Source organism: Papaver somniferum, chromosome 9 (assembly GCF_003573695.1).
Source record: "Papaver somniferum cultivar HN1 chromosome 9, ASM357369v1, whole genome shotgun sequence".
Taxonomy (NCBI): Eukaryota; Viridiplantae; Streptophyta; class Magnoliopsida; order Ranunculales; family Papaveraceae; genus Papaver; species Papaver somniferum.
In genome coordinates, this window is record NC_039366.1 from 21,736,568 (window position 1) to 21,753,950 (window position 17,383).

A 17,383-nucleotide genomic window follows, 5' to 3' on the forward strand; every position below is an offset into this window, starting at 1 on the left:
ATTTGTTGGTTCAACAATAGTCAACCAAATGGTTATCCATATGATCACTTTCATATCAACCATATTCTTCTTCACCATAACTACTTCAAGTGACTCAAATGAACTAGTTAGAGAGTTTTTCAATTGCAAGGAAATCTTATGTAACTACACAAGACACAATCGAAGCAAAAATGATTTTATTTACTCGAATCGGTTCATGAACTATATAGACACGGTTTGAAATTTGCATTTCTTAGTTTATATAAGAATAAGTTCACAAACATCGTTTTTAGATATAACCTACTCAAGTTCGCGGACTTAATTTCCCAGACGGAGTTCACAAACTCCAGCAGAAATTCTCGGGACAAGAACTTCCGCCAGTTCGCGGACTTAGCTCACGCCACCATGCCGGTTCTCTTGATCAACAAAGTTCTCAAACTTCGGTTCAAGGAATAAGGACTTATACATATATGTGTTTCCACAACAATGCTTATGTCCTCCAATGGTTATATTAAATCTAAACTCTCATTTCAATCATTGGAACATTCTTAGAGGACGTTGATATTCTATAGTTGTTATTCACAAACTATTTTTCATCAAAGTAAGCAATTTCCAAAGTGATTGAAACTTGTCATGACTTTCGTCACTAGGTAAAGATGAACTTGGTTAAAGCGAAAGCTTACCAACACATATTTCGAGAAATAGATATGCGAGATAAACTCTGCTCGAAATAGCAAATGTGTATAATCTAAGTCTATATAGCAAAACGACTTTTGTCTCAAGATAGAAGATAAATAGACTTTTGAGTGATAGATAAGTTCAAGTCTCCACATACCTTTTAGTCGATGAAGATTCACCGGTTCCTTGAGTAGTCCTTCATCTTGTATGATGATTGCCATGGAGTTCTTGATCTCAACTACACTTTCTATCCTAGTCCGAGACCTTAGCTATAGTATACTAGAAATCAAGACTTATAGTTTTGATCACTAACATTGACAAACATGCTTGAGATAACAATGCATGCGAGCTCGACCGAGCAATGCTCTTACAATCTCCCCCTTTGTCAATTTTAGTGACAAAACTATCAATACATATGGAATACAAAAAATAAATAAATTAAATTTTGTAGCTCCTATTCCATACGCCTAATCTTCAACATTACTTGAAATCTTCGTCACTTCCAAGTACTCCAATGATCCCAAAGGTTGTAAGTTCAGCATCATCGTTGTTGAAAATCCATAGCTATAACAATGAGAAAACAAGAGTTCTTAATCATTGTTATACAGTGTCATAGTATCGTTACACAGCGTCAAAGTTCAATTGTATCACAACTTCAACAACAATACTATGGTGATATGTATCACTCCCCCTTAGTCAATACTCCATCTCACATGGAAACTACTCTCCCTTACATAATGATCCGGAAACCATATGTATTTGTAGTGTGAACTACATATTAATTCTCCCATTTTTTGTCAATAAAATTGGCAAAGGTACAAGAACGGGATCCTAATGAAATTTGCGAAAGAGACATTTCTTGACCAAAAGAAAGCAAAAATATATCGTCTTATTTAGATGCAATCATAAAGCCGAAGCTAAATGCATTCATCAAGGAGTTTGTAAAGATACAAGATAACCCCTATAATATTCCACAGCTGCACTACCCATAAAGATTTGGCAATTAAGCACAAGTTCAATTAAGAACTCTCCCCCATAAAATGTCATTCCCGAAAGAACAACAAAAGCGACCTTAATTTGGAAAGAAAAGAAGGATTTCTTTGGACATAACAAATCACGTACAAATAAGAATTTGAATCCAAAAATATTCAATTAAACTAACACTACAAAAATAGGTCCTATAGTGAGGGTTTTTTTTAGGGGCGTCACAAATAGTCACTATTTGTGAGGGTGTCTTGACCAACCGTAGGAAACACTAGGATTAGTCAAAGGAGCAGTTTTTTATGGTCGGTTTCATGAATCCGACAGAATAAATGATTTTTGTTTTTATTCTTTTTTCTCATCCTTATCTGCTGAAAGCCTAAAACAGATCTAATTTTTTTCTCCGCCATTTTTTCTCCACTATTTTTTCTCCGCTGAAGAACTGATATCTAGGTTTTCTCTCGCGTCTTCTCTGTTACCATCTCGCCTCTTCTCTCCATCTACTCCATCTCTTTTCTATTATCATCTCGTCCATCTCTTCTCTGTTGAGGGAGAGAGTTATACGAAAAATGTGATGTTTTTACAGATTAGATTAAGGTTTGAATGAGAATCGATGATGGAGACAAAGATCGTGAGTCTGATTTAGAGAAATGGAATGGAATCAGGGATCGTTGATGGTCATGGTGTTGATCCGTCTTTTGATTCAAACTCAACAGAAAGGTAAGTTGAATTTAGGGTTTCTTTAATTAACTTTTATTTTGTGTGAAATTGATTTATAGACTGATCAATTAGTGATGGGTTTGATTTTAATTGAAGTTTGGATGATGTATAGGGTTTAATTTCAGTTTGGAATTAGGGTTCATCCCAAATTAGGTTTTTGGTTATAAATTTTGACCAGTGTTCTTGAGTTTGAATGATAGATAAAGATGATGAGATAATAGTGGTGGTTAGAAGAAAAGATGAAGAATAACTGAGCTAGTGGGAGTTTAGGTTTAATTTGGTGAAGGGGTTGAATTACAGGGGACTATTGGTGGAGTCAATAAGGAGCTGAAGACGATATGGTGGGTATGTATTGAAGCTGTAATTGTAGCTAGGGATTCCTGCTTTCGGTACCACTAAACCTTGTTTTCAGATTTACATCTTTATTAGTCTTTTTACAGATATGTGATGAATTTAGTTACTGTAAATTTTAACAGAGATGAAGATTCCAAAACTCATGCTTATAAATGCTGAATCCAGAAGGATTATTGATGGGATGGAAAGCGGTATAACGATCTCACTTAGAGATTTATACGGATATCTTAATTGGAATTATGATTTCCTAAAGGTTGATCGTTTTCTTCTTCTGTTTTTTCAGGTGTTTATGATAATATGATGCATTACAGAAGAAATACCTACGAACACTTTTGTTCTGCATATCTGAAGCTATTGAAGGACCTATAATAGAAGAATATGCTTGTATGTTAAATCTCACTTTTCTTTCATTTGCTAGATTTAGTCATTGATGATGAGCTGGGGTTGGATCTGATTTTTAGTACTCTTAGTCTTAAAGTAGTTTTAAATTCTGGAAGGAAATTGATAAGAAGTTTATACTAATACATGAATGGATTGTGTTGTGCAGTTTCATTTAGTTATTCGAATTCCAACAACGAAGATGTTATGATGAACATAAGTCATACCGGGAACAAGAAACAAGGAGCAACGTTCAGATCTTATGGCAATGCAGACATTACACCAAATAAAATGAGATATAATAGTAAGCTTTTGTGTTTGTTAGGTTGTTTTTGTTTTTTGCACTATATGGTTTTAAATCCAGTGCACTACTTTGCTGACTGTGTTTTAACACCATTTACTTGGTTTTGGCAGGAGTTATGCCTCCATTCTTCAGAGGTTGCCCAGAAGAAGAAGCTAACCATCCATGGTTGAAAACCCCTCTCAAAATGGCAATCGGAAATGTTAACAGCAAACATATCGTACTGGATCTCAAGGTAAATTGGTAGCATTGAACTATGAATGAGTGAAACCTGTGGTTTAGATTCTTTTGATCCATCAAGTTCAATTTGAGTTATCAAGTTCGGAACTGTGCAGGTCAAAAGTATCCTGGTACGTACCATATCAAGATGAAAACAATGACATCAAAGATGATGAAGCGATCAGCTTGGGTGTTGATTCAGTGCCAACAACTGAGCCTCCAAATCCAGATAGCGAGGTATACTTACACCGTAACTTATTTGTCATATTACAGCTTCTACTGTCGTTCGAAATGTAGGAAAACATGGGTGAAACTCGAGAATATAATTTGATAAACTCTGAAATGTCCTGAAATAATTGAGAGATTTGTGTGTTTCTTTTAGTGTATCAATTTCAATTTGGTGGATGAGATGGTGGAGTCTCAGATGAATGACGAGTTTTGGGTTCTCAACAATACGATTCAACTGAGTTTGTGGCTCTGAGATCTGAATTTGAGTAATGGATGAAACTACAGCTGTGGGTGTTGATGATTGATAGTTCAGTGAACTAGGGTGGTGTTGATATCAGTTGCAGATGGAGTAGCAAGGTGGAATGGTAGGTGCAGCTGGAGCTGAAACGAGTCAGAGAACTGAATTTCTACAGAAGAAGGGCTCAGATGGCATCTCATAGGAGGATTGGTCTGTGGTTATGTTGCAGAATGTGCTGAGAATGGTGGTATTGAACTCATGGAGATGGAACTGAAGCTGGTGGTGCTGTGTGTTGGCTCAGGAATGAATCTAGATGTATGCCTAGGATTTTACAGGTTATGAAATGAACTAGTGCTGATGCTTGTTGTGTGTTGAGAACGGAGTAGCTGTGGTGATTTTCATGGAAGACCAAGTGTTTGTGCTTTGGATGTACACAGGTGGTATATATGACCGAGATGGAGAGTGGGAGACGAAGTGATGAATGGCTTATGATTGTGTTGTCGTGGTAAATAACAAGATGAGGTGCAGTTGGGTTAAGGATTGAGTAAGGATTGCAGTCAAGAGCTAATGGGTTTATGTGGTCAATTAGCTAGCATAACAAGTTTGGAGTGCAGGACGGGTGTTGAATTCTGCAAGCAAGAGATGTTGTTGTTGAACTGAATGTTAGGGTTGGCAGACTAATGGAAGTTTGTGTGACTGCAGAATGAACTTGAGTGGAAGCTTGTATGTTGTTAAAGCTGCAGCTGAGCTGAAGCTAGAATAGAATTGCAGCAGTTGGTGTTTAACTGATGCTGGTGGTGACTTGGTAAGAAGGCATGATGGAGTTGCAGGTGCAGTTGTGCAAAAGTTGGTTTGAGCAGAAGAAGGTAATGGTGCTGTTACAGCTGTGAGCTGATGTGGAATGTGTCTTTGCAGTTGAAAAGTAACCCTTATTAGATAAAACTCTGCAGATAACATGTGTGCGTGCATCCTTGGATTCGTATTGATAAACTTCTGTCTGTTCTTCTTTTTCATTAGATTTCAATGACATGATGCAAGTGTGAATGATGCAAGTTTTGAATAGTATAAGTTTTTGGTTCAGTGTGAATGATGCAAGTTTTGAAAAGCTTTTTAATTTTTGTGTGAATGGCTTAAGGTTTCTGATAATTATGTAATTCTGAGAATCTAAAATCCGGTGCAGGAGAACAATAACCGTTGACTGACGTTGATTTTTTTTACGGCGGCAAGAAAACTATTTATGACAACTTGACAAGGCGTCACCAATAGAATCACTATTCGGGACGGTTGACCAAACGTCACAAATGATCTCAAACCGTCCAAAAAACATTTGTGACTCCAGCAGTAACGATGAATCGTCGACCGTCACAAAATGGGTTTTTGTGACGATCTTTTTTGCCATCTGTGACTTTTCTGTTATTTGTGACGGTTTAGAAACCGTCACTAAAGGCCCTCTGTTTTGTAGTGTAACCACAAGAGAACCATGATTAATTTAATCCACAAATGCTCAACATAAGTGAACTTATGGAGACTTAAAAACATACAATTAGATTAATCACAAGAGAACCCATAATTAATCTACTCGAAATACACAATCAAACTAATCACAAAAGTAATCAATTTAATTGGTCATGCTCGACATAAGAAAACTTACGGAGCAACAACTAAATAACCAAACAAGATGATTAATTTAGTTGAATATGCTCGACATAAAGTACCTCACGGAACAACAACATAGCTAGTCATAAAAATAATCAACTTGGTCGTTTAGTGCTCAACATAAGACACTTTACAGAGCCTCAAAGTAATACATAAAATATGGACCAGTGAAGATCAATACTGCGAAATACACAAGGATTCATTCTATTTTCCATCACTATTCACATAACGACATTCAATAGACATAATCCTTACGAACAAAAGATTTTAACCTATCTTCCATCAATAATTGATATAATAGGCTTAACTTTTGTATTTTTCAAAAGTTTATTCATTATTTTATCAATACATGCATATCGACATACGAAAGACTTTACTTTTGACAAGGTATAGGACAATCATAGTTCACGGACGTAAACACACGTATCCCATAACAATATTGCAATATATAAAACCATAAAGATTAATGCTGCAAAAATCATCTTCCAAACAATTTTAGAATTTAAACCAATAAATCTAAAAACATGAAGATGAAAACGTTGGACATAGCTATGTTTAGTCACAATAATGGTTATTACAAACTCTAGTAATCCTTCTCAAAAAAAGAATAAATTCATAAGAAGTTTCCTAGGCATCAGGATAAACTCGTAATGCACATATAAGATGATTTGTCCTTAGCGGATAGAATCAATCTTTTTCGCCCGGATTTACACCAAGAATAGCTACCAAAGGCGTATAAAAATATTTTCTTAACAAATAAGAACATACAACGTCATTAACGACCATGCATTACAGTTCACATAAGATGATTGTGAACATTCAAGAATCCCATAGTAATGCATACTACTGCCCGTTCTTGAACTTCCTTCTTTCTGATTCACCAACACCATTCTTGTAAAAGATACAATGAGATTAGAAGAGTAGTACTTCAAGAATACAAGTGCCCAAGTCCAAGAGAAGTGGAACAAGTGCAACGAAACGGAGCAAAACACTCAAAAATAAGATACAAGACAAATACCAATCTTAGCTCATTTAAATTCAAAAATTCTCATCTCCATTTTGAAGAGAAATCAAAGAGGAAGAGAATGCAAAAAGAATGAGGTCATTCCGAGTTCATACGAAGAAGTTACGGCCAAAACAAGTTTACCGAATATCGACGTCTACAGGCAAGTATGCATACGGGTTTGCAAACGAATTTTCATGACTTGGAGCAGTTTGCAAACTGGGTATGCGAACTTAAATCCATGTATTCTGATTTTAAATGATGGTATGCATACTTGGTATGGGTACCATGAAGTCCAAACATCCCGAACTACTATTTTCAAACCTAAACACAAAGGAACCTTAAACACAGATCAAGTTAGGTAGAAATGAACAATAAGAAATGTACGTGAATCATTATAAGTTCTCTAAGAAAATAAAAGAACAAATCTTGCTCAAGTTTATAGACATACCTTTTTAGATAAATCGAATTGAATTCTACAGCCTTACCGAACATAATCTGTGCGCCCCAATTCTTGTGCACTCCTCACCGTATACATAGCAAGGCGTTCCTTGGTGAGGATGCACTTACAACACACTCAAGTTGTGTTGAGGTGAACAATTTCTTTCTCACCACAAGTGACTTTTTTATTATCATGAAAGAGATCACTTTTAGAACCTTTCACATCCAAACCCATCTTTCCAAATAACTTTTTAAGTTCCAACATCATGGATACTGCTTTCTCCATAGTCATGAAACTTTCAGAGAGATCATTCCTTTTCACACTCAAAACATCATTTACTTTCTTTGGTATCCACTTTTGAGTGTGTTTAGGAACAATCGGAACCTTCTTCCCATTACTCTCTTCTAGATTTGTAGAAAGAGAATTGGATTGACTATTCTTTTGCAAGTTAGTCTTTCTCCAATTGGGAGCATCGGATCTTGTCTTCGTCTTTACAAAGTTATTCTTTTAATAATCATTACAATTGTGAAAAGACTTCGTATGACGTTTATAGGCAAATCTAAGATTATCACAATACTGATTCTTTTGCCTAAAGGTTGGACGTTTACAACCCGTAATGTCAAGAATGTTAGCTTTAACATATGATCCCGGTTTAATCACTTCTTTTGACACCCAAACAAGAATATCATGAAGTTTTTCATTCCTTATACGAAAACGAAATCTCCTTTCCAGGTGACCTTTTTTTCCACAATAATGACAAATATAAGGAATGTTCTTACCCGGATTCATGTGTGCTGGTTTTGGAGGTTGATATAATTTGCTCTTTTGAACCTTAACTTCCGGTGAAGGTATTTCACTTTTGCCATCAGTGGAAACCTTTTGTTTAGAAGAATCACTAGCCTTGACAAATTTTACCTCTTTGTTAATATTTGGAGCATTTATTCCCTTATAGCCCAATCCTCGTGTATCACGATGATTTTTACTTGCTCCTAGCATAGTGGTTAATTTGCTTGAACTAGTATTGAACTTTTTCAAGTCATCTTCCAACATCTTGATTTTATCAAGAGCAGCATTTAAATCAGCCTCAACGCGTTTTTCTTGAACGAGACAAGCACTTTCTCTGTCATCAAAACTAATTTGTTGAGAGTTAAACCTTGCTTCATATTCTGCAAGTTTCTCCTCCAACAAAAAGTACTTTTGATAAATATTATCACATTCAAGTGACTTCATACGTATGTTTTCCTCAGAATCCTTGAGGATCGATTCGTTAGGACGATTCGAAAAATAAACACCTGCGTAACATCTTCTCAATTTCTTGTTTTCTCGACAGAGAGGAGTCAGAAGAGGTGAGACATGAGAAGTTGTAATCTTCTTCATATTCCACGAATCCAAAAACTTAACATACTCCGAGACTTCCTCATCAACATCTCTATCAATATCTGAATCACCTTCATCAGAAATTAAAGTTCATCCAACTGTTCTTCTAGGAGAGTTTCCCAATCAACAGTTTTTACATCAAGAGAATGTTTAGATATTGACTTAGATGTGACAGTTCTCTCAGGTGAATCCAAGCTTTTAGAATCATCTGGTGATTTCTGAACTGGTATGTTATTAGAGATAGACTCGTCCATAATCAGATCGCTACAAACACAGACTTATAACGTCTTTAACGTGTTTGCCTGCTCTGATACCAATTGAAAAAGTGGGGGTACAACAACCACACCCAAATTTCGCTTAGCATTCTGTATGGACAAACTCCAATATACTTTCTAGAGAATCAACTACACAGTCAGACTCAATCTAGATAAAAAGTATATCAACGAGTTTATATCTCAATCTCTCGATTTGATATATACTCAAGCAAATATAAATTTGCGAGTCTTTATCAAATACTAAAGAGATAACTTGGATGGTACCAAAGACCAATATCCAAGTGTCAATCAATTTAAATCAACAACCAAAAGGTCAGATATTCTAATTGATTAAACAACGCACAACCTGTGATATTTCAATTATATAACAAAATATAATGCGCAAAAGAAATAACACAGACACCAGAATTTTGTTAACAAGGAAACCGAAAATGCAGAAAAACCCCGGGACCTAGTCCAGTTTGAACACACACTGTATTAAGCCGCTACAGACACTAGCCTACTCCAAATTAACTTCGGTCTGGACTGTAGTTGAACCCCAATCAATCTCACACTGATCCAAGGTACAATTATGCTCATACGTCTCTGATCCCAGCAGGATACTACGTACTTGATTCCCTTAGATGATCTCACCCACAACTAAGAGTTTCTATGACCCAAAGTCGAAAACTTTAATAAATAAATTTGTATCACACAGAAAAGTCTACAGTAATAGATAAATCCGTCTCCCATGAATATACCTACGAGTTTTGTTTCGTCTTTTGATAAATCAAGGTGAATAGAAACCAATTGATAAACTGGACTTATATTCCTGAAGAACAGCCTAGTATTATCAATCACCTCACAATAATCTTAATCGACGCAGCGAATAAAGATATTATGGAATCACAAACGATGAGACGAAGTGTTTGTGATTTATTTTATATCTTGCCTATCAGAGATATCAATCTCAAGCCAATTATTATAATTGTACTCATACGATAGAAACAACAAGATCAGATCACACAACTACGAGAAAGTAGCATCGATATGGCTTCACAATCCCAATGAAGCCTTTAAGTCGTTAACCTGGTTTTGAAGAAACCAAAGGTTAAAGGAGAATCGACTCTATCTTAGCACAACTAGTATCACACATAAGGTGTGGGGATTAGGTTTCCCAGTTGCTAGAGTTCTCCCTTATATAGTCTTCCAAATCAGGGTTTGCAATCAATGTTAGCTTGGTAACAAAGCATTCAATATTCACCGTTAGATGAAACCTGATTTAGATTCAAGCTAATATCTTTCAACCGTTAGATCGAAAACTAGCTTGTTACAAACAAATGAAATACACGTTTCTAGGCTTGTGTAACCGTACCCAAACTTGTACAATTGTTGGTTCAACAATAGTCAACCAAATGGTTAGCCATATGATCACTTTCATATCAAGCATATTCTTCTTCACCATAACTAGTTCAAGTGACTCAAATGAACTAGTTAGAGAGTTGTTCAATTGCAAGGAAATCTTTGTAACTACACAAGACATAATCGAAGCAAAAACGATTTGATTCACTCGAATCGGTTCATGAACTATATATCCACGATTTGCAATTTGGATTCCTTAGTTCATATAAGAATAAGTTCACAAACATCGTTTTTAGATATAACCTACTCAAGTTCGCGGACTTAAGTTCCCGGACGGAGTTCACAAACTCCAGCAGAAATTATTGGGACAAGAACTTCCGCCAGTTCGCGGACTTAGCTCACGCCACCATGCCGGTTCTCTTGATCAACAAAGTTCGCAAACTTTGGTTCAAGGAATAAGGACTTATACATATATGTGTTTCCACAACAATGCTTATATCCTACAATGGTTATATAATCTAAACTCTCATTTCAATCATTGGAACATTCTTAGAGGACGTTGATATTCTATAGTTGTTACTCACAAACTATTTTTCGTCAAAGTAAGCAATTTCCAAAGTGATTGAAACTTGTCATGACTTTCGTGACTAGGTAAAGATGAACTTGGTTAAAGCGAAAGCTTACTAACACATATTTCGAGAAATAGATAGGCGAGATAAACTCGACTCGAAATACCAAAGTGTATAATCTAAGTCTATATAGCAAAACGAATTTTGCCTCAAGATAGGAGATAAATAGACTTTTGAGTGATAGCTAAGTTCAAGTCTCCACATACCTTTTAGTCGATGAAGATCCACCGGTTCCTTGAGCAGTCTTTCGTCTTGTATGATGATTTCCATGGAGTTCTTGAGCTCAACTACACTTTCTATCCTAGTCCGAGACCTTAGCTGTAGTATACTAGAAATCAAGACTTATAGTTTTGATCACTAACATTGACAAACATGCTTGAGATAGCAACGCATGCGAGTTCGACCGAGCAATGCTCTAACAGTAGTGGTTCTTATGTAACTAATATTTTACATTCATTTTTACGAAAATTCCATATAACAACGTAACGGGTCTGTATGTCAACACACTCTTAAAACAACATCCACATCTAATATAAAATTCGTTAGATTATGCAAATTGCGTAGTTATCCAATCCATTAATTTACGGTCCATACACCCACCCGCGGCAGATTCAGTCTTGTTCGAGCACTGCTCGGTCGAACTCACAAGCGTATCTCAAGCTTGTTTGTCAAGTTTAGTTTTCAAAACTATAAGTCTTGATTTCTAGTCTACTTATAGCTAAGTCTCAGATTAGGATAGAATGTGTAGTTGAGCTTTAGACTCCACGACGTTCATCGATTTAAGACGAAGAACTACTAAGGGGAGATTGTGGAACTTCATCAACAAAAGGTATGTGGACACTTGAACTCATCTATCACTCAAAAGTCTATTTCTACTTTATCTCCTATTTGTGACAAAAGTCGTATAGCTATATAGACTTCGATTATACACATTTGATATTTCGGGATGAGTTTAACTCGCTTACATATTTCTCGAAATATGAGTTGGTAAGCTTTCGCTTTAACCAAGTTCATCTAATATTCTTGACGAAAGTCAAAAGATGATCATGTGAAAATCGCCTGGTAACATCTTATATGATTTGTGTGAGACACTCATTTAGTATAGACTCGGAATATTTCATATTGATCATTTGATCACTTGAAAATTGCTTTGAAGCTAATAGTTTGTGTGAGACATCTATTGTCATCTTCTAATAATTATTTTTTTTGTTTTCTATCTTTATTTCTTTTCTTATTGTCTGTGTGCACTTGATTTTGTGCTTCTGTTTTAGATTAACCAACTATTTTGTTGATTGATTGCTTTTCTTTGGTGTAAAATACTAGCATTTTGAATCAACCATGTGTATAAATAAGTTCTTTTGCTTTAAATAATTATTAATTTATATCTGAGACAGATTGACGGAGACCCACAAGAGCCCGCCTCTGCAACTTCTGACTACAACGATTAAATGCCAGGGGATGGATTTGCACCACCAACACATGGTGGTGGAGTGACAACTACAGTTTTTTGGATTCGTGTTATTTTCGTTTTCGTAGCGCTAGCGGTTCTTGCTGCTGACTCATCATACAAACTCATTACTCGCGGGGAAATTACCTTATCCAGTCATAAATACATTATTGTTCTAAAAATAAATTCGTAATTGAATTATCATAAATTGGTCATACTAGGTGAAGCTTATTCATAAATTTATTATAAGATTATTATTATCGTTATTTTTTTAATAAAAATTGTGATTATTGTGATTATTATTATATAGATAAGAATAACCTTTAGCAAACAACATCTAACAAGCTAAAGAATATTTACTACGTGATAACATTTTTACTGAGTTTGTCGCTTACATATTTCTCGAAATATGTGTTGTAAGCTTTTGATTTAACCAAGTTCATCTTATATTCTTGACGAAAGTCATAAGATGATCATGTGAAAATCGCCTTGAAACATCTTACATGATTTGTATGAGACAGTCATTTGACGTAGACTCGGAATGTTTCGTATTGATCATTCGATCACTTGAAAATTGCTTTGAAGCTAATAGTTTGTGTGAGACAGCTATTGTCGTCTTCTAAGAATGTTTCAATCATTGAAATGAGAGTTTAGAACAAATAACCATGATTGATTAAAGCATAGTATGCGTACTTGCATATATGTAATCCAAGTCCTGGAACCATGGTATGCATACCCGTGTGCGTACTATTTGGTTTAGTGAAAGTTCGGGAACTTAGTATGCATACGGTATGCGTACTGGCGTGAGGTTCAAGTCCCGGAAATTCAACTGAGTTTAGAGGTATACGTACCCGTTCACATACTGGCGAACCCAAACTTAGTCCGGCCACTTAGGTATGCGTACCTGTTTGCATACTTGATTAGGTTATGTTCTAAAATGGGTTTGTTCATGAACTAATATATTTATATAATTAGGAATGCAATCTTTTGAAAATCGTGGCTATAATGTTCATGAATTGATTCATGTGATTCAAAATCGATTTTGCTTCAATTGTGTCTTGTATACTTCTATGAGAATATCAACAACTCTGGAACTAGTTTCATTTGAGTCATTTGAACTAGTTATGGTTAAGATGATTATGGTTAATATGAATTCATATGGCTAACTTCGGTTAACTATTGTTGAGCCAACAAAGGTGTACACGTCTAGTTATGGTTACTCGTATCTAAATAAAGTCACTTTTTATTTGTGTGTAATAAACTAAGTTCGATCTAACGGTTTAAAGATATTATCTTAAGTCTAATCAGGTTTTCATCTAACGGTGAATATTGAATGCTTTGTTACCAAGGTAGAATTGATTGCAAACCCTGATTTGAAGACTATATAAGAGAGAACTCTAGCAACTGGGAAATCTAATCCCCACAACTCCTGTGTGATACTAGTTGCGACTAGAGTCGATTCTCCTTTAACCTTAGGTTTTTCCAAAACCCTGTAGGTTAACGACTTGAGGACTTTATTGGGATTGTGAATCCATACCCAACTATTTTCTTTGTAGTTGCGTGTTTTTATCTTGTTGTTTTCTATCGTGATTGAGTACTATCTTCTTTAAGATTTGCTCAAGATTTAATCTCCGATAGGCAAGATAAAAAGTAGTCACAAACATTTTCGTCTCATCGTTTGTGATTCCACAATATCTTGTTTCGCTATCATACGATTAATATTGTTGTGAGGTGATTGATATTTCTAGTCTGTTATTCGGGAATATAAGTCTGGTATATCAATTGGTTCATGTTCACCTTGATTTATCAAAAGACGGAACAAAACTCATAGGCATATCTATGGGAGAAAGATTTATCTATTCAATGGATTTTTCTGTGTGGGAAAAATTGGTTTATCAAGTCTTCGACTTTGGGTCGTAGCAACTATTAGTTGTGGGTGAGATCAGTTAAGGGAATCAAGTGCGCAGAGTCCTGCTGGGATTCAGAGGCGTAAGGAGCGCGACTGTAACTTGATCAGTGTGAGATTGGTTAGGGCTCAACTACATTCCAGTCTAAAGTTAACTTGGAGTAGGCTAGTGTCTGTAGCGGCTTAATACAATGTGGTGTTCGAATCTGGACTAGGTCCCGGGGTTGTTAGGCCCCCGCTTTTTCAATTGGTATCAGAGCAGGCAAACACGTTTAAGACCTCATAAGTCTGTGTTTGTAGCGATCTGGCTATGGATGATTATATCTCAGATAACGCATCACCTGTTCAGAAACATTCTGATTTGGTTCAAAGCCTTGTTTTTCCTGATAAGTCTCTCACACCTTCTAAATTGTCTGAAACTGTGTATAACTGGGAACGCCTAGACGAGCAGTTGGACGATCTTTCAGATGGAAGTGATTATAATGAGGAACAAGGTGTTGATTACAATATATCAAGATTTTTGACCAACTCATGAAGAAGAAAGGGTCAACATCTTGCTTGACTGAGTTTCTGACTCCTCTCTGTCTAGAAAATAGGAAAATGATTAAACTCTTTAAGGGATACTATTGTGGTTATAATCTTTTACAATCTATACTTAAAGATCGTGAAGAAGATGTACGTTCAAAGAAGTCTGAAAGTGAAAAATCTTCGTCGAAATCTCTTTAAGTTGAAAGAAGAACTTGTTGAATCTGAAGCAAGGATTAACTCTCAAAAGAGCTGTTTCAAAGACAGAGAAAGTGTGTTAGAGCATAGCTCGGTCGACCTCGCATGCGTTGTTATCTCAAGTATGTTTGTCAATGTTAGTGATCAAAACCATGAGTCTTGATTTCTAGTCTACATAGCTAAGTCTCGGACTAGGATAGAAAAGTGTAGTTGAGCTCAAGGACTTCATGGTGATTCATCATACAACAACGAAGATCTACTCAAGGAACCGTGGAACTTCATCAACAAAAAGGTATGTGGAGACTTGAACTTATCTATCACTCAAAAGTCTATATCTTCTATCTCCTACTTCTTATGAGACAAAAGTTGTATGCTATATAGACTGGATCATAGACATTCGATATTTCGAGCCGAGTATATCTCGCCTATCTATATCTCGATATCATGTGTTGGTAAAGAGTTTCGCTTTGATAGGGTTTATCTTCACCTAATAACGAAAGTCATAATGTTTCAATCACTTTGAAAATCGCTTTGACGAGAAATAGTGTAACAACTATATAACGTCCTCTAAGAATGTTTCAATGGTTGGAATGAGAGTTTAGGTCTATATAACCAATGATGGATATAAGCATTGTGTGGAAACACGTATGTGCATAAGTCTTATTCCTTAATCCTAAGTTTGCGAACTTTGTTGATTGAGAGAAACCGGAGGAATTGGCTTTGCCAAGTCCGCGAACTGACGGAAGTTCTCTTGCCGAGAATTTCTGTTGTATTTTCCCAAAACTCGTTTGCGTGTTTAGTCCGCGAACCTAGTCCGCGAACTGGCGTAAGTCTCCTTGCCGAGATTTTCTGCTGAGTTTGGAAAACTCTGCCGGTTGTCTTAAGTCCACGAACTTTTTTGCGTACTTGAGTGGGTTATGATCTAAACATGTGCTCTGAACATGAAACTTAAATTACTAAGGAATGCAGTATGCAAACCGTGGCTATAAAGTTCATGAGCCGATTCAATCGAATCGAATCATCTTTGTTTCAATTGTGTTTTATGTAGTTACATAAGATATCATAGAAATTGAACAACTCTCTAACTAGTTCATTTGAGTCAATTGAACTAGTTATGGTGAAGAAGAACAAGGTTAATATGAAATGCTCATATGGTTGACCTTTTGGGTTACTATGTTGAACCAACATACACGTACACATTTGGGCACGGTTTTGACAAACTCAGTAAACGTATATCTCAAGTGTGTGTTATTAGAGCACTGCTCGGTTGAACCCACTAGCGTTGGTATGTCAAGTTAGTTGTCAATTTTAGTTTCCAAAATGCATTCTTGATTTAGCATACTAAAGATAGTTTCAGACTAGATTAGGTCTAAGAAGTTGAATCGAAGCTATTCTTAAAGGATGAAGATTGAAGACTACAAGAAGACATCAATAAATACTTCATCAAAGGTATGTGATTGATTTCATTTGGATTCTTGTTATATTCTACCTTTCTAATCTATCAAGATATATGTCCACTATATGGAACAATTCTGATGACGGTAAATGTACATTTATGTATATATACTTGAGGTTATTTGATTCCTTACTTTGGTGATAATAACCTTTATCCCTATAAAGGATCTCATGTTATAGTTAATGAGCTTGCAAATCCAATGAGCCAAGAATCACTCAATTCCGAGTTATAACGACAAAGTTATGAGTGATTTAAGTTCATTAGTAGGAAACATTCCATGGGAATTGGAGTGGTCCGCGAACTTGGACCCAATACGTGACTAAAAGGGATTTTTGGTCAAGTTGGTGATGTTTCCTTACCTAGGCAAGTTAGCTATTGGTCCAAACACTTTTGATTACCATATTAAAGTGTTTGTGATTCCTGCCTAAGTTAAAATGTGATTTATTCACATAAATATAATTTTTGCTAAATAAGTTATTTATTTAATTATTTTGGCAAGAGTTTTAACTTAGGAAAGACTCCCTTATTTAGGAGAGTCTTGTAAAAGTAAAATAGCTTTGCTTAGCTTCCATGCTATTGTTCATTATAAATAAGGAGTTCCTGAGTTTACAAGTTTTTCTACGTCTTCCGTTCTTCGTGAACGAGAGTGAGATAAAAGTCTTTGTATTAGGTATCACAAAGTCAAGTTGGATTTAATCTTCGTGATTGATCATACAACTTGTAATCTAGGTTTTTCACCTGTTGTCTATTCTAAGGTTTCCTCTTCTGATATAAAACCATTCAAGAGTTGTTGATCATAAACCCTAGGTTTTGATAGATTTCAGTTTCCGATCATATAGCATCACTTGTTAGTCGAAATCGGAGGCTAGAAAGAAAAACTTCTTTTGAGGCATCTCGTAAAAATCCTTGAGAAGTTTTAAACAAGATATCTCTAGATTTATTCTAGTTGTTCTTGTTGTAGAGTTATTAGGTTTCTCTTCCTTTTATTCAAGAGTATAATAATCCCTAATCTACAGGTTTATTTTGATATTAATTTTACCTAGTAATTGTTT

General features: G+C 35.6%; 1 long non-coding RNA gene across 2 annotated transcripts; it reads left to right on the top strand.

Annotated features, from left to right (window-relative positions):
- The first annotated feature begins 2,027 nt into the window (after positions 1-2,027).
- LOC113310996 lies at positions 2,028-5,202 on the top strand. 2 transcript variants are annotated; one of them, XR_003341500.1, is made up of 8 exons: positions 2,028-2,358; positions 2,559-2,703; positions 2,835-2,903; positions 2,996-3,096; positions 3,260-3,394; positions 3,505-3,626; positions 3,727-3,847; positions 3,993-5,202. It is a non-coding gene; the product is annotated as an uncharacterized LOC113310996 (long non-coding RNA). The 2 variants fall into 2 exon arrangements; XR_003341501.1 differs by having other exon boundaries at positions 2,559-2,699.
- The last annotated feature ends 12,181 nt before the right edge of the window (positions 5,203-17,383 follow it).